This window comes from Python bivittatus, unplaced genomic scaffold (genome assembly GCF_059951505.1).
Source record: "Python bivittatus isolate LINGU-HERP-01145 unplaced genomic scaffold, Pbiv_v1 ctg000320_np1212, whole genome shotgun sequence".
Classification (NCBI taxonomy): domain Eukaryota; kingdom Metazoa; phylum Chordata; class Lepidosauria; order Squamata; family Pythonidae; genus Python; species Python bivittatus.
This window is the reverse complement of record NW_028277052.1, coordinates 6,025,085-6,046,667: the sequence shown is the minus strand read 5'-3', so window position 1 is coordinate 6,046,667 and position 21,583 is coordinate 6,025,085. Positions and strand designations below refer to the sequence as shown.

Sequence of the window (21,583 nt, the reverse complement as noted above, 5' to 3'; positions counted from 1 at the left end):
CCATGTTTGGTGAATACACCAGGCTTGCCAGGCACCATTTTGCACACACCCAAATGAGGCAGTCTCTTTTGCACACATGCAACGTCATGGCAAACCCGTTTGGGCAGGCAAAAATATGCTTTTTTTTTTCTAGACTAGGAAAAGTAGGTAGTCAAGGGGATGGAGGACAGAGAAAAGAAAGAGAAAGCGAGAGAAAGACATCCTCTGCTATCTTAAGGATAAGATTGGCTCAGTCTCAATCTCACCAGTGAAAGAAATCCAAAAGACTGAATAATAATAAGAAAAGGATCTTGTTCTGAAGGGGGAAAATTGCTGTCGGGAAATTACTCAAAGGATTTGGGCATGGGGTTGAAAAGCATTGCTCGGTGGGGTTACCTCTGAGCTGCTGGAGACGCAGGCTAAGCTGCTCTCTGGAATATCTTCCTGGTGAACTCCCTTGCTGCAAAGTGAAGAGGGTGTCTTTCTCTTGCAGTCGCTGAATTGAGCGCAAGGGCAGAGCCGATATCCATAAATCAGCATATTACTCATTTTCCAGCATTACTGCCTGACAGCTGTTACAAGAGCACATTGTTACAAACTGTCAGGCGGTGAAGCATAGAGCTTTTTACAACATATGTTGACTTTTATCTAATGTTGTTTCATAATTAGCTCCAGGGAGTTGGAATCTGGGCATCCGACTGGTTGTATGATCTCGGCTAACCTTTGCTTCTACTGGGAGAAAGTTAAAGCCAGGAAGGGGGGAAACTCCAAGACATAGAGAGATACTGTTTACCTTAACATCTCTATCACTGAAACTGTGCCTCAATGTTTTCTCATGTTTCTTCCCCTGATTCCTCAGCAAAGTTGGACGCCTTTGCAAGGAAAGCCTGAAGAAGCTGATGCAGCACCAGCTTCTCCGAATCCGGGTCTGAAAACTGAAAACTGACAGTACAACGCAGAACAGCCACCCACATCTGCAGCGCTCCCCAGATTCTTCTTATCCAGATTTAGGTTTGCATTTGGGAGGTGGTTAAGTATTTATATGTAAGGTTTGCAACCCTGAATCCCAGAGAAATCCAATGCCAAGAATTCAGGAGGAGGCTCTTAGAAAGAAACAGCTTTTTATTCAGCCGAGTAAAGGAAGCTGGGGGGTCAATAACCCAAAGCATAGGCAGAAAATATGCCAGGGTTTGCCACACCACCGGAAATACAAACTCAGTTTTTATAGTTTACAGGGACAAGGCAGTTTGAACTGCAGTTTGAACCAGTTTGGCTGTAGACCCTTTCCTGGAGACCTTCAAGATATCCTGCATACGTGTCCCTCTCGCTTTGAGCTAATGGTGTTTTCCTAGTGTGGCTGCAAAGGCAATCCCCCCCCCTTCATATATATAAAATATATCTTCCACAGGTTCAGTGAAAGAGAGAGAGAGAGAGAGAGAGAGAGAGAGAGAGAAGATAGATAGATAGATAGATAGATAGATAGATAGATAGATAGATAGATAGATAGATAGATTTTTTTTTTTTATCTGCACTCAGTTGTTACCGGCTCTGCAGTGACTGCTTTGGACGAGTCCCTGCAGTTTTCAAGGCAAGGTGTTCTTTCGGAAGTGGTTCGCCATGGTCTCCTTCCTAGAGCAGAGCCCAGCTGGCGAGCGCAGGCGGTGGGGTTTCCGTTATTTCACGCCTTTTTCGGGCGTGTGTGGCCTCTGCGCTACCATCGGCAACTGCTCCCGACTCCTTTTTGCAAGGCGCCACCAGCATTTTTCCTCCCACCGGAGTGAGAGTCCCCATTTATCTACTCACATGAGTTTTCGAACTGTTGGGTTGACAGGAACTGGGGAGGAAACAGGAGCTTACCCTGCTAACGCGAAGGCTGGGCTCGAACTGCTGAAGTATTGACCATTTCTGGCCGGCAACTTTTAACGTCATTAAGCCGCTGCGCCACCGTGGCCCCCAGATGATAGATAGATAGATAGATAGATAGATAGATAGATAGATAGATAGATAGATAGATAGATAGATAGATAGAGGATGGATGGATGGATGATAGAAAGAGAGATAGATAGATAGATAGATAGATAGATAGATAGATAGATAGATAGATAGATAGATGATAGCCTATGAAGTAGCATCTGAGAATATGGGCAGTTCCAAGCAGGCTATTTTTTTGTAAAATAACAATAAATAATAAATAAATTGGTTGTTATTGATGAGGAGATGTGCTTCTAGGATAATACAACGGCAGGGAAGTTCCCAAGACATGACCACTGTCGTATCCATAATTACCTGGGCATAAGCTCCCCCAACCTCACTGACGTTACTTCTCAAAGCCCAGGCTAGGTCTAATGTCTGCAGGCTGCTAAAATGCAGCCTTTCACTTTTGATTCAAAATGCAAATGATCTTGCAAGGTGGGTTACAGTTGCTGCTGAAATAGACAATGCATCCAGAAGAAAAGAGAAACCAAACCCTCCTTGCTCCTCATTCGGGGACTTCTTTTCTCCTAATCGAATCTTTGCTTATCATTTCATTTACATGGCAGTGCAAAGAAGGCCATTTGCCCAGCATGCGTGTGAGAATGCAGAATAAGCCTTCTTGATTTGATCAGGCAGAAAATCACATTCCTGTTCTTTTATTCTGTGCTACACTGAAGCAGATTACACCTCGGTAAAACCCACCCACAAACATCATTTTCATGTGAATGAGTGGCTCTTTCTTTGCACACTTTTATGAATCCCTAGATCTACACATTAAAAAAAAAAATAGACTAGAAAGCTGTGAACCGCATATTATTGAATTCTGAATAACTTCATAAGCTCTTCATTTGAAATCGGAAGATAGAAGCTGCGTTACAACACAGAACACAAAAGCTACAGCAGTGTTGTCCAAACTTGGCCACTTTAAGATGAGTGGACTTCAACTCCCAGAATTCCCCAGCCAGCATGGCTGGCTGGGGAATTCTGGGAGTTGAAGTCCACTCATCTTAAAGTGGCCAAGTTTGGACAACACTGAGCTACAGAATCGGAAAATCTGCCCTGCTTCTTAAAATCTAGCAAAGCTGCCTCCATTGGTCTCTTGCTGAAAGTGGTATAATCTTTCCACGGAGCTGGAGAAAAAGCTGCCAGAAAGGTTACACGTTCTCCCAATTTGAACAAATCTCTTTCCCCAACTTTAGGATTTCTCAAGGCCAGCAGAGAGAATCTTTTCAAAAAAATACGGGTGCTCTGCAAATGCAAGCCTTCTTCTTCTTCTTTTTTTTCACTCTAGGCTGCTCTTGTCTGTGAAATTCTCTTGTGGATCAAACATCTGCTAACTGAGAATAGCGACAGCCACCTCGTTCATTTCAACAAGCAGGCATGACAATTTCTCGTCAACGACCGGTTCCACTGCTGTGCACACCCAGTCGTGGCTAGCAAGCTGATACAGTTGCTAAGGTCCCCCGTCTGCTTCCCTCATCCCTGAGAGCAATTAGAAAGGGATGATGATGGTGTCCCAGATAGCAGTAAAAGAGTTTTGCTCTAACAGAACCAGGCAGCTGTGTGCTCCGATGGTGGTACTGTAGATGTATCATAATGCTCTTCCTTCCAGCAGTTCCACGCGGCAAACACATTACTAGCTGTGTGATGCGCGTAGGTTGCCTTCCCCGGCCTCAATTTAAGAAATCTTATTGCCCCCTCAAAAAATGTCAACTGTCTACAGGGCTATAGCTGTGCTGTTAAGTAGAAAGGATCAAAAGGGCAGAGCAACCAGCTCTTGCTTTCATACAGGCACAGGAGAAGGTGGAAGATAAGTACAACAAGGATTGGCTTTCTGGGTAAGGCAAAAAAGAAACTTCTATTCCAGAACCGTGTTTCTGATGTGAGCTAAGCAGGGTTGTCCAGAAGCCCACAAATAATTGAATGGATGGTTCTGCACTTATTAACCCCAGCAATCAGTAATTGAACTAAGAAAGGAATGGGTCTCTAGATCAGAAGATACAATGTAGGACAACAATCCCCAGACAGTCCCAAAGGGATTCTCTGAAAAACTTGCTTCCTTGTACAAAAGGAAGGAAATATGAACTGTACTTGATTATTAACCAAAAAGACGGTGGTCCATAACAAGCAGATGTGTATTATGAGAAGTATTGTAGCATAGTAGTTTCAGACTGTACTTTGCCAATAAGACTGAATATTCTGGGTTGTTAGACTTTGAAGAAACAGGATAGAAAGAGTATTGACACTTCTGAACTTTGGTGTTGGAGAAGACTCCTGAGAATACCATGGACAGCCAGGAAATGGATCATCAGAGAAATCAACCTAGAGTTCTCACTTGCACTAATAACCAGGCTCAGAGTACCCTACTTCAGACACATTATGCAAAGACCTAGCTTTCTGGAGAAGGCTCTGATGCTGGGAAAGGTGGAAGGAAAGAGAAGAGGACAACCGGCAGTGAGATGGATGGACTCAGTTACAATAGTGATGGAAGAACCATTGGAAGACCTGAAATACCAGGTTAGGGACAGATCGCTATGGAGACAATCTATCTGTATGGTCACTAACAGTCAATACTGACTTGATGGCACATAATCAGTCAATCAATCAATTTGATTGCAGAACCCAGCCTGCCAGTTAGAACTTCCAGTAAAGAGAAATAAAGTTTCCCCTGAACCAAGCTTGACTTCTGATGACAATATGGAGGCAAAAGGTAGCCTTCTTCTTAACGGAAGTGGATTTGCCATTGCATTCTTCTAGGATATTTTTTGATTTCTCAGTCTAGCCTATCACCCTTAGATTCCCTGATAGAATCCTGTCTGAGTCTTAAACAGGGTTAACTGTAAAGCCCAGAGAAGATCAGCCACATACTAACACGTGCTGAGACCAGGAGAGAAAACAGCTATTGAAATAATATTAGGCTGGGTCCAGATGGACCTTTTAATGTGCAATGCAGACAATGAGTTGTGGCAATTTTATGGAGCCTTCACTTGACATCATCTTTCTAGAGTTAGCAGCCAATTTTTTATCTTCATTTTGTCCATTCTTTATCTGAGCAGGGATAATCTGTTCAGCTAGAAAGGCCCAAAATAGAAGTACCATTTGTTAAAATTAGAGATGCTCTGCGGTGCCTAATTCCCCCAGTTTTCAGGGAGTTGGCATCTTCATCAGCAAAGGTTTCAGTCATTTTTCTCCTCTCTCTTGGGCACCCTGATGTTCCAGGGATCCCACAAGATGGATTCCATGATGACAAAAATAGCTTCCCCTCCTCAGGAATCCCCACCCTTCCTCTTGGCCTGGAGAAGCAAATTGTGCTTTAAAATTTCCAGCCTTGTCAGCCTACGACTCCAGCTGTGCACGAGAACAGATGAGGATGTGAGAAACCAGACGGCACACAGCTGGACTTTCCAATCCCAAGAAGGGGTGTTCCAGGGCCAGCTGTTCTAAAGCCATCTGCTGCCAGATTGGCCAAGCAGGGTGGCTAGAAGGAAAGAAGGCAGGCTGAGATTTCTTCTCAAACATGAGCTTCCTGGTGGCCAGGAGAGGATGCAGTGTTGATGGAAGGGACTGGAGCTGGTTGCTGCACAGCAGTGTTTGTGGAGAGAACAGAAAATCAGCTTTTTGTGATGGTAGAAAAAAGCCCCAAAATATATTAAAAGCACAAGAGAGGGAGGAGCTATCTATCACACTAGCCATGCCTGAAGGTTTCATGTTTCAACCCCCAGGCTGGAAAAATTAAAAGTATACCAGCATTGCTGGATCTGACCAAAATACCTCGCTATTGTCCTTCCCCGATAAACCAAAGGGACGCTCCGAGTGGTACTGCACGGCCATCCTGACTCCTAGGCATTGCTAGCCGTGTCTCTCATCTTTTAAAACCATCCAAACTGAGGGCCATGGCTACCTTCTGTGGCAGGGAGTTCCACAGATTACCTGCATGCTGGGAGAAGAGATTCCTCTTTTGCGTGGTCCTGAATCCCCACCCTCTCCCACCCCTTGTGGGATCATGGGGTGACTCTTAGCCCCAAACTGTGTTAGAAGACTGACGCTTAACCTCTGGCTGTTCCATCCAAACTTTGCTGGAATTCTGTTCCCCCAATGCCAGTTCAGAGAGGGGATGTGCTCTTAAGCTTCCATAGACCACACAACATCTCCACTTATTCTGAAAGGTTTCCAAAAGAGCCCAGGGAGGGGATAAGCTTTCCCCACCCCCTGCCTTAACTCCTTTTTCTTCCTTAAACGCAAGCATGTGCTTGTGTGTTTTTCAAGTAAATTAATAGCGCACCAAAATAAATATGGTGCGGTCTTGTCTTTTCTTTTCTTTTTCTGGAAATGGCTGGCTGGTCGCAGCAGCCAGCTCTGTCTGGTTTCCCAACAGCAGCTGCATAATTCATAAACTTCTGACTAATACACAAATTCTGCCTTTCCCCACAGGCCGTCCCAGGCAAGCTGGTGTAGCTCTTGACGAGGCACCACAAAGTTGAGGGAGCGCAACAGGAAACATGAAAGCTTGTTGGCTGAGCCTTAATTGTGAATTACGCAAAGCCCCCTGCTCATGTATTAAACCGGGAGCCCTGACACGCGCCTACATGGATGTTGTCGCTCAGGCATCAGACTTGTTTATATGTTCTGCTCCGGTGAATCTGAACCATAGCTCTCTGCTTAACAGTTACATCCTCATTTTCTTACCAGGAAAAAAGAGGGAAAAATATATTCCTAGCTCTGCTAATATATTCTTTGATTTCTTCCCAACTGCCTGCAGAAAGCTTCACCTCCATAGGCTTTAGTCTCCACGGGAAGAGCCTCACTTGATGGCAGTCATTGCTCTGATTTCAGATGCTGGCAAGCAGAGCAGGAAGGTGGAGAGAGAAAGGCATGCTTTGCCATGGTTTGACTCTCTGGGGAAGAGTTTTAATGATTTGTTACTGATCCCTGTTATCTAAACGAATGTGGAGCTGAAAAATGGGGTAGAATTTCCAGGAGGCAAAAAAGTATGTATCTGGAAGGATGATCCCCAAGAAACATCTCCCAGCAAGTAGAAATCTAGGTTGGCAAGAAGGGGGAAGAGGGTTGGGTAACAGCTGTCTTCCTTTCTTGAATGACTTTTCAACATGCATAGGGCATTTTGCATGGGGGGGGGGGCTCAAAATCTGATTCCCACCTGCTTCTCTCTTTGTTATTGTAGGATCCTCCTTCCCCTGGAAGTTGTAGTCAACTCCTTTTGAAAACACAAAGCTGGGCACCAAACGATGTTTTTAACACATGGATTTAACATCTAGTACCCCTGGATGTGAAGCTCTGTCTAGTAGACCCCATGGGCGACCCTTGCCCAAAGCTCCTTGTCCTTTTTGTTTTCTTAGCCAGAGTTCAAGCAGCACTTAGTCCCCAAATAACTATCATTTTTAGTTTCCTAGAACATTCTTCCATAAAAGGTAAAGCCTCGTTTGAGCTTCAGGAGGGCTTCCCGACCCCAAATTAGAAAACTGTTATGCTCTGAATTCAGTTATCACCTGCAGCAGATGAAGCAACATGGGGACCATTTAAGGGGTAGCTGAAAGCCCCATCATTTGGGGCTCACCCACATTTGCAGGGGGTTTGAATTTTAATGAACAACTAAAGCCTGTTGGTGTTTTTTCTCTTCTCTTTCCTATTTATTTTCCTTTCATGTTGTGTCCCTTAAACAGCATGTCTGGAGGCGGGAAGAGCTTGCTTTTTTAATATTTTTAAGATGTTTTGGAAGCCACAGAAGATGCACTTCGAACAGGTGTTGGTTTCATTCTTTGAGACCAAATTAAGATAATGGTCCTTTCTCACTGGAATTCAACTTAATTATTCATTGCAATTCATAATGAACAAGATGGCTTAACTTCTGGACACCTTGCAAATCCTGTCTTCCAGGACTGCCAGATTCATATCCCACCCTTCCAAGAAACCATCATTTCTACTTTTAAATCTAACAGACCATCACTATAATCTGATGAGACTCAATCTATTGTGGTTACTGTTTCGGCAGCTAGTTCTCACTCTCTCTATTAATAAGATCTGGGCTATGCAATTTTGTTCTGACTTGCTGGGTAAGATTGAGTCTCCTGCAAATTTCAGGGGACTTATTTGCATTCCACCAATCTGGGCACATATTATTATTCTATGCTGGCCATTAAGTAGCCAGTTTCTTGCTTTTATTGAAATTAATTGATCCTGAAGCAAACAGAGAAAGGGATGGGGTAGAAAACACTCAAGATCAGTGTTTCTCAACCTTGGGAGCTTCAAGATGTGTGGACTTCAACTCCCAGAATTCCCCTGGCAGCATGCTGCCTGGGGAATTCTTGGAGTTGAAGTCCACACATCTTGAAGCTACCAATTTGAGAAACACCTCTCTAGAGTGAAAGTTTCATTGAGTATTTTAACACTACCTGTAATAGGGGCAGGGAGCCAGTTTGGTGTAGCTTTTAAAGCACCAGGCTAGAAACCTGGAGACCCGGAGTTCTGATCCCACCTTAGGCACAAAGTCCTCTGGGTGACTTTGAGCTTGTCACTCTCTCTCAGCCCTAGGAAGTGGGCAATGGCAAACCACTTCTGAAATCCTGCCAAGAAAACTGCAGGGACTTGTCCAGGCAGTCCCCAGGAGTCAACACTGACTCAAAGGCAACAACAACAGCAAAAGAGATAGCAGCGAAGAGATAGCTCACCCCCCATAGTGATCCATATTTTTGCAGCCCTAAGAAAAACCTGGGTGCCACCCTTGAGCGATTAATGAACTGAGCCACATTCTGTTCCTCGTCTCCTTCTCCAACTGGTACCCCAGATGTGTTGAGAATTCAGCTCCTGGTGTGCCTAGTAGTCTAGCCGAAGAGTTGGGCTTGAGCCCAAAGGGAAATGTTGGGTGCCTAGATCCTCACAGGATGCTGAGACCAATCTGTGCACAAACTCTGCTTGGCCTTGCAGGCTCCTGCTTATGAGCTCATCTCCCCTTTCCATCTGCTGAGGTAACTGTTTGCTTCTTGCTTTCCCACAGGACCCCCTTTTATCGTTTCCCCCCCAGAGAACATCACCGTTAACATCTCCCAAGATGCAATGTTCACCTGCCAGGCGGAAGCATATCCAGGCAACCTGACCTACACTTGGCACTGGGAAGAGGACAATGTGTACTTTAAGAAGTGAGTTCAGACCTAGATCTCAGGTGTTTCCCTCATGTGGTACCAACTGACCCCCCCTGGGGATATCATTGAAAGTGGGAGTAGAAATGGAGATTTGATTCTCTTTTTTCCTGGTCTTAAAGCCATGCATTTGCCTTCATAGAGACTAACCTGGCAAATCTCAAAACTGCCTATCACTCTCCCTGTGGAAAAACGTCAGAAAGCTTTCCTCGCCTGCAAACCAAGTAGCTTCTCCCTTCCAGATCCTCACCTTGCCATCCTTCTGCAGCTCCTTTGCTGCCTGTGCTTCCCGATTTGGAAAATGCTCATAGGGGTGTTGAGATTTAATGCAACAGCAGGAAATTTGGGTGGCTGCAGATGGTGGAAAGAGAGCTGGATGGTTTGAAAGGCAGAACATCCATGCACCCTTATAGCTAAGTGCCAGAAGCCTCCAGACCACTCAAGGAGACTGTTGTTTGCTGTTACTACTATGCTACTATTCCTATTATTATTTCTTGTTCTTCCTCTTTTTGTGAAAAATAACACCCAAACTATTCATTTTCCATCAAGCTGAACAAGGATGGCCAAAGAACCCTGCAAGGGACATGTTGGCACTGGCTAGCTGAGAGCTACTGAGGTTCCCAATACGGTCTTGGGTCAAGGCTCAAGAGAGTTCTTCATGTAGCTGTCAAAGGTGGGCAGTGAAGGAGCTGTTTCACTGACTTATAGGATCTTAACATAGAATCAGGAAGGACTGAGCACTGCTTTCTCATAAACGTGTGGTGCATGCATAGGTATTCATAGGTAAAAGCCATGACAATGTCATGTACACTATGACATCATTGTGCAAAGAATCTGAAAATAATTTCTATTAGGTGATAACATAATGATATGCATGATGTCATTTTTCCCTTCACACACACACACCCCGATGCCCATGGTGTTGTGCCCAGAAGATGCTAATACCTCAGGCTAATCCTCCTCCACAGTGGTCCCCTGAGAGCCTGAGTTCTCATCCCACCTTAGGCACAAAGTCATCTGAGTGACTTTGAGCCTGTCACTCTCTCTCAGCCCTGGGAAGCAGGCAATGGCAAACCACTTCTGAAATCCTGCCAAGAAAACTGCAGGGACTTGTCCAGGCAGTCACCAGGAGTCAAAAACTGGCTCTAAGGCATTTAAAAAAAAAAAAAAAAATGGGGGGGCACTAAGCAATCTCAGCTTCCTTTGTTGCAGCACCCGGGGCTTCCTTCAATTTTCAGTGATATGGTTTTCTACTATTTTGAAGTGAGAAATCCGTGAGTCAATGTGAGTCATGAAATGCCTGGCGATGGTTCAAACAACACACCTTCCCCTTCCCCCAAATGGGGAATAGATGGGAAAAGATGGAAAACCCTCCTCTGCTCACGGCCAGGACTTGACCGAGCCCACTTTTCTCCGTTGTTCTACCCCTCGTGACCTTTGTTGGCCTTGTAACTGAGCTTAGCACCAACACAATATATCCCACGAATAAGAAATCCACAGACATTTTCTACTGTTTTGGAAAAATAAATAAGGAAAAGTAATGGATGTCCCTTGAATGAGAATTGTTGGGGAGATGTCACCAAAAAAAATCTTGGCATGGTACTAAGTCCAGTGCTTCAATAGTGCCCCTTCCCAAACACCAACTACATAGGCAGTTTTTCCATGTTAACCAGCAGCCCGGCCAGTTCGGTCATAATTCTAAGCAAGCAAAGGAGCGTAGAGTTAAGCTATATGACAATTCATTCTGACAGTAAAGCAAAATGAGAAAACTCCTCTAAAGGCACGGCGAATGAGATGCAATACATACTTAGGAAAATCAAACAACCTATGTTTCTACATCTAGGACAGGGTTTCTCAGCCTTGGCAACTTTAAGATGAGTGGACTTCAACTCCCAGAATTCCCCAGCCACCCATGCTGGCTGGGGAATTCTGGGAGTTGAAGTCCACTCATCTTAAAGTTGCCAAGGCTGAGAAACCCTCATCTAGGAAATTCTTGCAAGCATCCAGCCTTCTTTTAACTTTCTGTCTCAAGTGTTTCCACTCTGGGAAAAGTTCCCCAGCTGCATTTGCAGACTGAATAAACCAGCCTATTGATTCTTTGTAGGAAAGGGCACTTGAATGCCATGAAACAACAATCTTTTCCCCTATTTTGCCAGCCACAAGCATCGCAACCAAAGATTAGGTATTTGTAAAAAGTGGATTTTAGGTATTTCTTTTCTTTAAAAGGCGGACACAAGCCTAGCTGCAAAATGAGAAGCCTTGAGGGAACAAACGGGGTGGGTGGAAAAAGCCTTGTGAGTTTTAAGAGAGATTAGGCCAAATTTAGTTTTGTCTTAAGCCACTAAAGACTCATAAAAGCTCCATTGAAGACTGGTGAGCCTCAGAAAACCCCGCAGGGCTTAGGGAAGAAAAGTCAATTTAAAAGACCAAAGCCTTGCTTAAAGAGTTAGCAAGGTTTTTGCTCAAGTTGAAAAGTCACAAAGGGCATTTCCTGAATGTAGGAAAACAGGGAACAAAACTTTGAAAAGCTGTTGGGTAAACATAGAGTGTGTTCATCATTTCTTTGAATGTACTAATATATTATTTTCTTAACTTTTTATGCTGCATTGTTGCTTTTTCACTAATTTTATTGCTGCTTATTTCTCTGCTTATTAGTCCATCTCTCTCTCTCTCATCTATCTAGATTATTGCTGTTTTTCCTTTAAATTTTCAAGTGTGGTTTTCTAACCTCTGTAAGTGTCCTTGGAAAAACTTCTTGAAAGAGGGAAAACCCATTTTAAGAAAATTGATTGATTGCATGCCATCAAGTTAAGGTTTTCTCCAGGAGTATCTGTCCCTAACCTGGCCACTGCAACTGAGTCAGGATAATTTGACCCTGGTCATTTGTGTTTCAAGTGAAAACTCTTGATTGATTTGTTCTAGGATCCAGTTGTTTCTTGGCTATCCGTGGTCTTCCCAGGAGTCTTCTCCAACACCAAAGTTTGAAGACATCAATACTCTTCCTATCTTGCTTCTTCAAAGTCCAACTTCTGCTTCCATGGAGTGTCACAGGGAATTCCATGGCTTGCACGGTTCTGATCTTTGTAGGTGCTGACACATCATGGCATTTGAGTATCTTTTCCTTCATGGCTGTTTTAATAGTTTAATTAACCTTGAAGAACAGGAGGAAGAGTCCCAACCAAGACAATGGTCAGATAAAAGAAATTTGAGTCTGAGGCAGAAATGTAATTTGAGAAAGCATCTTCAGACTTGACCCTTCCTGTTTCTCATGAAGTTGGAGGGAGGGAGGGACGGAAGGAGGGGGAGATGCAAGATTCTGTCACTATAACATTTTAATAAAAGTAGCATTAGCGTTCATAACTGATTTTCTAGTCTGGTCTACCTCAAAGGGCTGACAGCTGCTCCCCTAGGTTTCTGCTGGCTGCGCTTCCTGAACTGCCTTGGACATGCCATCATCATAGACCCCATAAAGGCAGTTCAGGAAGTGCAACTGACATTAATATCTGGAGGCAATATTGTGTTTCTTGGAATGGGAGGGTTTTTTTAAAATGCTTTAAGTAATAAATATTCCGCCATCACATATGGCTTAGTAAGTTAAGTACAATTCCACCCTGAAACATTAGAAGAAACTCCTCTCTCCAACTCAAGAAATGGAGACTCCAGGATTCATTTTTACACAGGAGAACTATTTTTCAAGCAACTGGCAAAGGTGAGGATTTCAGCCCATTTCGGTTTTAAAATTATTTACCTAATTGCACCAGACTGCATTGAGTCCTATTCCAGAATCCAGTATCATTCATTTACTGTGTTTATGGTGAATTACGTTGCCATTATAGGTAGATTTCTAAAAGCTAACAGGACAATGAAACGGAATCTGAGAACCTGAAACTCAATTCTTTACAAAAATTGCAGGCATTTGTTTTGATAAGGGAAAAAAGCACCTCTCCCTTGCTTTAATTCCGTTAGCCTTTGATTGCCTAATGAAGCCTAAATTCATTCTATTAGTTCATCTCAACTTTGGTTTATTTCATTAAACTTTGTTATAAAAACCTCTCGTTTGCTTTATCAAAGCAAGGGAGACAAAGCTAATCAAGATTATTTCAGCTTGCTGAAACAAGTGAGCTTAGCAGATGAAACCAAGGGTTTCCTTCAGAATAGGAAGAGGGGAAAATAGATTGTCCTACCCATTTCAGACAGAACAGGAGCGGGAGCAGAATCAGTCTCACATTTTTTTTCTGAATGTGCAAATCTACCAGATACTGAGCAAATTGGCAACAGATTGTGATAGGCAACCCTTTTTCCTGTCTGGACACATTCGGCATTTTAACAGCGTGTTATGGGTCTGGCTACCATAATGGACACCAGGAGTTCAAGATAAGCCACTATGATGTCGTGTGTATCATAAAAACGTCTTGTAAATTACATGATGATGTCATCATCATCGCTGAGTCGCTCTGCAACCACCCAGAGTCACTCTGCTGTGAGATGGACAATGACAAATTTGAAATATAAATAAATAATAAATAAATAAATAAAATCATGCATATGACCTCACTTGCCCTTCTGTGCACAATGCGATGGTCAATGTGGCTACTTACAAAAATCCATGTATCTGTCAGAAGACCAACTGATTGATTGCTCCATCACCCCTCTGTCCTTCAAAATGTTCCTTATCACGTAGTCTTTTTTTCTGAACATTAGATACATTTTTTTCTGAGAAGAAGACAAAATGTCTCATGTATGAATTAAACACCCCAAAAATTAAATTGCAATTTAAATTGGGCATTCAATTTAAACTTTGCTGGTCGATTTTCTTCTTCCTGCCTGGCCTGCTCAGACGGAAGCACACTCCTTTCTTTGTACTGTGTCAGTTTGTCTGGGGTGTCAGTCTGTTAGCACTGATCTAGGTTCACACATTGTGCTATGCCATGGTATTCCAACTATAGTTTATTGAACAAACCCCAGCCAAGACTTTTGGGCACCATATGCATCTCAGAGCAAGAGGCTGTCCAACTGATCTTTAAATGCCTGTGAGAGAACAAGATGCACCACTGCAGGTCAAAAGTCATGGGGTTCTCTCAATCCGGGAATGAAAATGTTGGGTTACAAAAGATTTCAGGATCTGTGCACACCTTCCTTATCTGATGAAAGACTAGCAGCATCTCCCCTCTATCCAGGGGCATTTCAAAAGAGGACCACCAAGATCAGAGCAGCCCTGTCTTAGCATATTTATGGCTCAATAGGGTTCTCAAATGCTCCTATTCAGTTTCCAAGATTCTGTATCTTAATCTCCTTCCCTTTCAATAAATCTGACTCATGAAAATCTGTGAGTGTTTTGGGTTGCAAGTGGCTATGAGGGGGTTGGATCAGACCAAAAGAGGCGCAAAATGTTTTGGATCTCATTTGCTTATACTGGTCAACCAGAATCAATGCTTCCCATTTATTGGGCCAATTTCATTCTTGCTGCTAAGAATCTCAGGATTACAACCCATCACGAACCAAAAAATAAAAATCCCCCACCAACAGCTATTGATTTGGCTGAGCATTGTAGACCCAAGTAGAAACTTACTCAAGGAAAATAGGAAAAGAGGGCAGGGTGGGTCAGTCCCACTGGTGACAAACAGAGAGAACTTCACGTTCATGGTCGGCCAAACTGCGAGGTGAGCTGGCACAGAAATTCTTCCCTTTTTCTCTCCAGCAACTTTTCCAGATTTTTTCTGCCACCAGCTAGACGGTTCTCGGCAGCTTTTGTTGTGATGCTTTGAATGTTTGTTTTAAAACTGAGCTTGTTGAATATAGATCACAATTATTGAGTTTTCTATATTTTAAGTGATTTTAAATATTGTTCTATTCTCATGTAAATGACTTCAAGCTTAAGGAAAGCAGCTTACAAGCATCTTAAATAAATCAATACACATAACATTTTAAAATTCCAAAGCTGGCAAAATATATTGAGTCACTGGAGAAGAATGGCTGCCTGTCCTCCCTAGACATGGAAATCTGAAAATGTGAAGAATGGACCTGGTATTTTTTCTTCTTGGAGACATGGAAGTTCTATAAAAATGCATTGTTTTGACATGACTCCCAGGCTAAACTGTAACACATACCTACTTTCTTAAGATTAAGCTAAGCACAGGATCTCTGGATGCTCTCAAAGATGTTTGAAAAATGACTACTGCAATGAAGAAAAAAAAATTGTATTTGCCCATGCTCAGAAGTAGAAGTGCAGATAGAACTTAGCACATAGTTGTGAATAATGTGTGTCCCAGTTGTGAAAAAGCAGTTCTTGCTAGAGATATCCTGGCTTGAATGCTGCCTTAAATTTAATATAAATGCCTCCTAGTATTTATCCATCTCTCTATCTGATTACGTTTAAATCCTGTATAGGACTGAAGTCAGTGGGGCCAGTAGATAGTCCATCATGCAACTGATTCCTTTCATTTAACAGTTTTTGTTTAAAGAATAATATCTTCGTTGTATTGTCGAAGGCTTTCACGGCCGGCATACGATGGCTGGTGTGGGTCTTCCAGGCTGTGTGGCCGTGTTCTTGAAGTTTTGTTTCCTAACATTTCGCCAGCACCTGTGACCGGCATCTTCAGAGTGCAGGAGCACAGACAGGAGCACAGGCAAGAGCACAGACAGAGAGAACTGCTCCTCCTTCAAGAACACAGCCACACAGCCTGGAAGACCCACACCAGCCACCAATAACATCTTTATTTCAGAATAAGGGGAAAAAACTGATTTAAAATAAATAACGTGTTGGTGACCAGAGATACAAAGGAAACCCAGCAGAGAGAAAAATGAATTTCATTCTTTATTTTCTTGAGATGTCTTCATGAGGCCTAGAAACTCTAAACAGATAATCCTTGAGATGTGACGGGCTGAAATTAACTTGTCAGAAAGAAAAAATGATGAACTGTTACTTGGCCCTCTCCAACACCTCAAGTCATGTTGGACCTCAACGCTCACACTGGTGAGGATGATGAGTGCCGAAAGCCAACACATCTGGAGGGCACCAGGTTGGGGATTGCCATGTGAGAGGTGTTTTCTTTTGTTTCTGGAAAGTTAATTACATTCTTCAGTCTAGTTGCCATGCCTACAGTCCTGGTAGTCAACAAAAAGTATTCTGCTTTTCAGCTGGGCACTGGTATTTTAAAGATATGCCCATCACATCCATATTTTTCTAAAAAAATCTCACAAGCTGAGCAGAATCTTGCTTTTTATCCGCACAACAACTTCCACCTTCAGAAAGAACTCCACTTGCATTTAGACCCAGAAGGAGGAGGAGGAGGAGGAGAAGGACAATTACCAAAGAATACAAAAAATCAGCCAGGGAACTTTGCTTGAGCAGTGAGGAGGGGTGATTGGGGAAGTTTGCTGGAGCCAAGGAGGAAATTTAATTAAAGATGGCACCCGAGCTTGGCAAGGGAAGTTGATGGCCGTAGAATATAAAACACGGTTACTACTCTGAGATCAGAAGGCAATATTAATAAACCTGTGGAGAGGGAATGGCAGAATCAGACGGTAATATTGATAAAATGCAAAGCAAGGACAAAACACTAAGGGAATATTGGATGGCAGTGTTGATAAAAATGTAATAGGGGCCATATCAGTAGAAGCTGACACCTCCAACTTTTGGCGTCCTGCTGGGGCTGTCTCTGCTATTATTCCAGAGGAAGGCCACCTCTCCCTAGAATAAGTAGTGAGTGCATGAACAGAGTTCTAAAACAATTCCCATTATTCCCAGAGGCTGGACATCTATCCTGGAATACCTGTATCCTAGGTGGATCTTGAGAAGAAAATCCTCTGAGTTTCTGTGCGGTGTGTGCAGGACTTCTAGCATGTGAGGAAGTCCTGGAAAGTGGTTTGGGGAGGCAAGAAGAATAGTTGTACTCATCTATATTTGATTAAATGTATGCAATTGGGAAAAAAAAATTCTTGTCCAGATGGCAAGTGAACAAATCAGTAGCTCAGAAGCACGACCGATGGGAGCTATCTTACATCAAAATCGAAATTGCTCACGTTAGAGCGTCTGTCTTGTTGCAGGAAGGTAAACAGGAGCAGTGGCCTCACCCTGCTTAGTGGTATTAAAATATATATTTATTATGAGATTTCTACCTCACCTTTCTTCTTAAGCCTACTGACAGATACATGTCTCCCTTCAAGTAGCTTCACAAGATCTATGCTATGAGATTGGTTGGGCTTAGAAGCAGTGATTTGTTCAGTCTTCATGGCCAAGTCTGGAACTGAATCTGACCTCCCTGGTACCAATCCGATATCCTAATCACTACACCAGTTGATCCCTTATTGGCCTCTGCTTTGATCTGCAAGAAATCTCTCAGAACCTCCATAGAAAAGGCAGAGTATCATGAGACTATCAACTTACTCACTAGGCTCCACCCCTGCAGACTCTAAGCAATGCCCCTAATCCTGCCCCAACTTCTGGACTCCGCCCCCTGTCTTAGCCTGCCTCAATATCCCAATATGTCTTTCCAAGAGCTGGCAAAGCTATGATTTCCAGCAGAGGGAGCCAAGGATGCTAACGTTCACCCTGGGCTATCCTTCCCATAGTTGGCTGCGTCATGGTCATGGTTATTCTGAGGTCCATTTCTGGCCTCAGAATAAAGAGGGTGGGCTATTTTTGGCTTCAGCTGGGATAACAGGTTTTGTCAAACGAAGGCCCCGAGTGCAGTGCGAGAAAGAGGGAGGGAGGTGAAACCCAAAGATGAGATGGAGGAGAAACTTGGGTGCACTATTTTGAATTTCATCTTTCCCGCCCCCCATCAAAAAGGCTTTTGTACCTGGTAATAGGAAGGAGTAAGACCCCCTCCTTCTCCTGGAGCTGGTAATTGGTACAGTCCACAGACCGTGGGATGGGGGGTAAGAAAGTGTCAACTAATGGGATACAACCTGGGTAGATGAGATATCTTGGGGTTGTTGTTTTTTTTAATCCCTTTAAAAAGAAATTGATGCTGCAAAAACTGCACATTCAAAAGTGGCAGCTAATGCATCTCTTGGCATGTTTCTGAGTTTTCCTGATAGGTTTCTATCCAGCTTTCTAACCCAAAAGGGTTTCCAAAGCCACTCATTGATGAAGAAAAATGAAAACCACATCACTCTGTAATGGCAGAGCTGAAAAGCTGATGAGAAGACTAGAGCCAAGTAAGAATTAAAAACCTAAGAAAATTAAGAGCAACAGAAAGGGAGACAAATGAACAGATCTTCATGGGTTGCCCATCCCAAGGCAACAGGAAAATTATTGGCACCAGGCAATTCTCTTTGAAAAGCATGGTAAGATGTGACCAACTGAAAAAGTCCTACAATGTTGTCTAAGATGATGTCACATTACAAGGCACAGAGAAGAAGCTGGTGGATGAATGTGGAGGGTAGAAGAAATTTCACTGCACACAGATCAGATAGTAGAATACTTACTAATGAGAGCCATTGCATTGTAGAGGCACCACATGTGGTCAGCTACCTTCTTCTGGTTCATCTATCTATCTATCTATCTATCTATCTATCTATCTATCTATCTATCTATCTATCTTCCTTCCTTCCTTCCTTCCTTCCTTCCTTCCTTCCTTCCTTCCTTCCTTCCTTCCTTCCTTCCTTCCTTCCTTCCTTCCTTCCTTCCTTCCTTCCTTCCATAGTCACCCTTCTCAAGTGCATGACTCTGGGTGACTCACAATATTAAATGGAGGGGGCAGTGTCTCCCACTGGACCTATTTGACATTAGGTCCTTTATACTGGAGCTGAGAGGACATTCAGGGAATGAGAAATATTGACCTTGGGGAATCATCACAGACAGGAAGATCAACACCATGCAATAGCCCTGATCTCTATCTCCTTTTCAGCATTTTTTAAAGCTGAACAGAATTGTTGATATGTCCAAATAGCAGTCAATCTAATGGTTAATTATTCCTCCATCAGATTTTGCAACTACTGTATCTATCCTGACCAGGAAAAAGCCAGGAAGTGCACATATATTTTAAGCCATGATTTGCTTTAACGGTGGGTTGTTGACTCAACCACAGTTGGCTGGGTTTGTGAACATGCAAAGCCTTAAATCATAGTTCAGGCATGCAAACCCAAAAGCAAGAAAGCTTATTATGGCTTCGCACAACATATAAACTTAGTTTTAATGTCAACGAGGTACTGAACCTTTCTAGAGTTCCTGACTGAAATAATGGCAGTTCCCAGCTTTTCACCTGGCCCGTGTCTTTAGTAGCAGCTGGATGCACAAACAGTCATGAACAAATGCAATTGTTTATTCCTATGCTTTCTTTGCTGGCTTGTGCAACCCGATTTGGACTGTCCTTACTTCTTTTCAAGTCAGTTGGCAATCCTACAGTTTTGGTGAGAGTTGATGAAACGGCCTCACCCCAACAAGGCCTACATCCCAAACTATTCCCCATCAGACTGAGGCAAGAGATTGAAAAGATCGCCAATTCTCATTGGGAGCAGGCTCTGATAACCTTCAAATGTGCAAATACAGTTTTAAATTCTAAATAGCTTTTGCCACTGCTTAGAAAATGGAATGCCTTAAGCCAAGCTGGGGTGTGAAGGTAACTGCTAAGTGGTTGTTGCTGCACAAGGAAAGGCAGAAACTGATGCAGGGGAATGTCTGTGATCAAAGTAGCAGTTGGGTAGAGGGTTGTAATGGGTTATTGGCTGGGGAGGGAATAAAAGGAGATTGGAGGAATCTGCCAGACCTTTTGGGGAGATGTTCATCTGACAGAAAAGCCACTCAGGGTTGCACAACGGCGCCATCTGATGTTGCCAATAGAGACTTGTCTGAGCTTTTATGAAGGTGGGCCTTTTACAATGGGGAGGAGGAATTAATCCAAACCTGCCCTGAACACAAGTCCCTTTGCTGTGACTATTTAGTTTCGTTTGCCTACAACTGAGACATTTCTGCCCCACATTTCCAGCTAAAAGCTGCCCAGGGCAGACTGCCTTCTAAAGCTCAGCGGAGAACCCACCGTAATAAAGTTGCCACGGAACTGAATGTAATCAAAGCAGCGTGGCAATGAAATAGCAACGACGACAAAGGGCAGCAGGCAACAGCAGAAGATAAGTGCCCATAATGAACGTCCGATGACATTTTCTGATGCCTAGTCTGACATTTTTAAAGTATATATGGAGAGGGGGAGAGGAATTGTTTTGAGAGAAGAAATACCATGGATAATAAATCCTTTCCAGTTTACCCACTTTCCTGCTCTAAAACCATCACAATTTTTCCCCAGGAGAAGATAGCCTGCTAGATATAAAATAATCAAACTCGATGGCATATCATGCTGCTTTGCTTTGGCTGGGTTCACACACTGGGCCAAGGCAGGATTTGCTTAACCATGGTTTGTAGAATAAAACACCATTAACTGTTTCTAGACATTACACTCAACTGCCATGATGGCTTATAAACCACTAGGGATCTTACAATGCTACACAAAGTAAGTAAAAGACATATCGGATGGTCCAGAATTAACTATTGTTACCTTCTCCAATGTTGTATCCTCCAAATTACAATTCCCCAAATCCTCAGCCTTGTTGGGTTTGGGATAGTAGTCTTAGCCCTTTGGTAAGATGCTAATTTAGGGAGGCTTGTCTTCTCTGACCTCTTGCAGCTCTCCAGGGTCTTAAGCAGAAGCTGAGATCCTCTGGGATGGCAAGATGGAGATCACTTGCCCCTGGAAGCCTTCTTTTTCTGTCACCTTGACTCTGTGCTTAGAGTGGCCGTCGCAGAGCGAATGCATCTCAGGTCATGATCTAAGCTCTGAAAGAACTTCAAGAAGCTCAATGTGGCTCTCCACTGGCTCTCTTCATAGGCTTTGAAAGAGCGAAGAGTCATTCTGAAAAAGCTTGCTTTTTTCCCAGTACGGTAGAAGAGGTTGCTGTCATGTAACATGGGTTGATGAAAGAGCCAAGGACCATTCCAGCCAACAAAAACACAAAGAATGGGAGAAACAGTCTCTTGCCTTAGAAAACAGAGGATTATCCTTCTCATAATCCCGGTTCTGCAACCCTGCCAAACCTTTGAACTTCTGCTGTGTTCCACTTCAGCTCAAGTGCAGTTCTTCCCCATTTCCGTTTTCCTATAATCCTTGGAGAAAGCAGACAGTTGGGCCTATTGCCACCTTCTGATCCCTTCCAGGACTCTTCTGTCTTATTCCCAACCCCTCTTGGCATTGACTTTATTCATTAGCTGCCCTCGATTCCCCTCTGGCATTCCCTGAGAGAATAAACATACCGCCCACAGCACTTATGGGAAAGGCAAAAAAGACTGCAACTGCTTCAGGGAAGAGTGTGTGTGCGTGTGTGTGTGTGTGTGTGAGAGAGAGAGAGAGAGAGAGAGAGAGATTTAAGCATGAAATCAAAGGCAATAATGGTATTGTCAGAGTCACAACTTTCCCACCAATCAATAATTCACTAGTATTTTGCATGTACGCCTTGGGCAACTGTGTGCCTATGGCAGGCAA

At 43.3% G+C, this 21,583-nt stretch overlaps 1 long non-coding RNA gene across 2 annotated transcripts in view; it reads right to left on the bottom strand.

Moving 5' to 3' along the window:
- The window catches only part of LOC112541305 (uncharacterized), a 29,185-nt gene extending 8,035 nt beyond the window's left edge, over positions 1-21,150 (bottom strand). The window contains exons 1-2 of one of the 2 annotated variants that reach the window (XR_015795860.1): positions 20,603-21,150; positions 13,706-13,820 (exon numbers count right to left, since the gene is read on the bottom strand). This is a non-coding gene — a long non-coding RNA (uncharacterized LOC112541305). The remainder of the gene's footprint in view (positions 1-13,705; positions 13,821-20,602) is intronic. The other variant, XR_015795861.1, reaches the window with a different exon arrangement.
- Between the last annotated feature and the right edge of the window lie 433 nt (positions 21,151-21,583).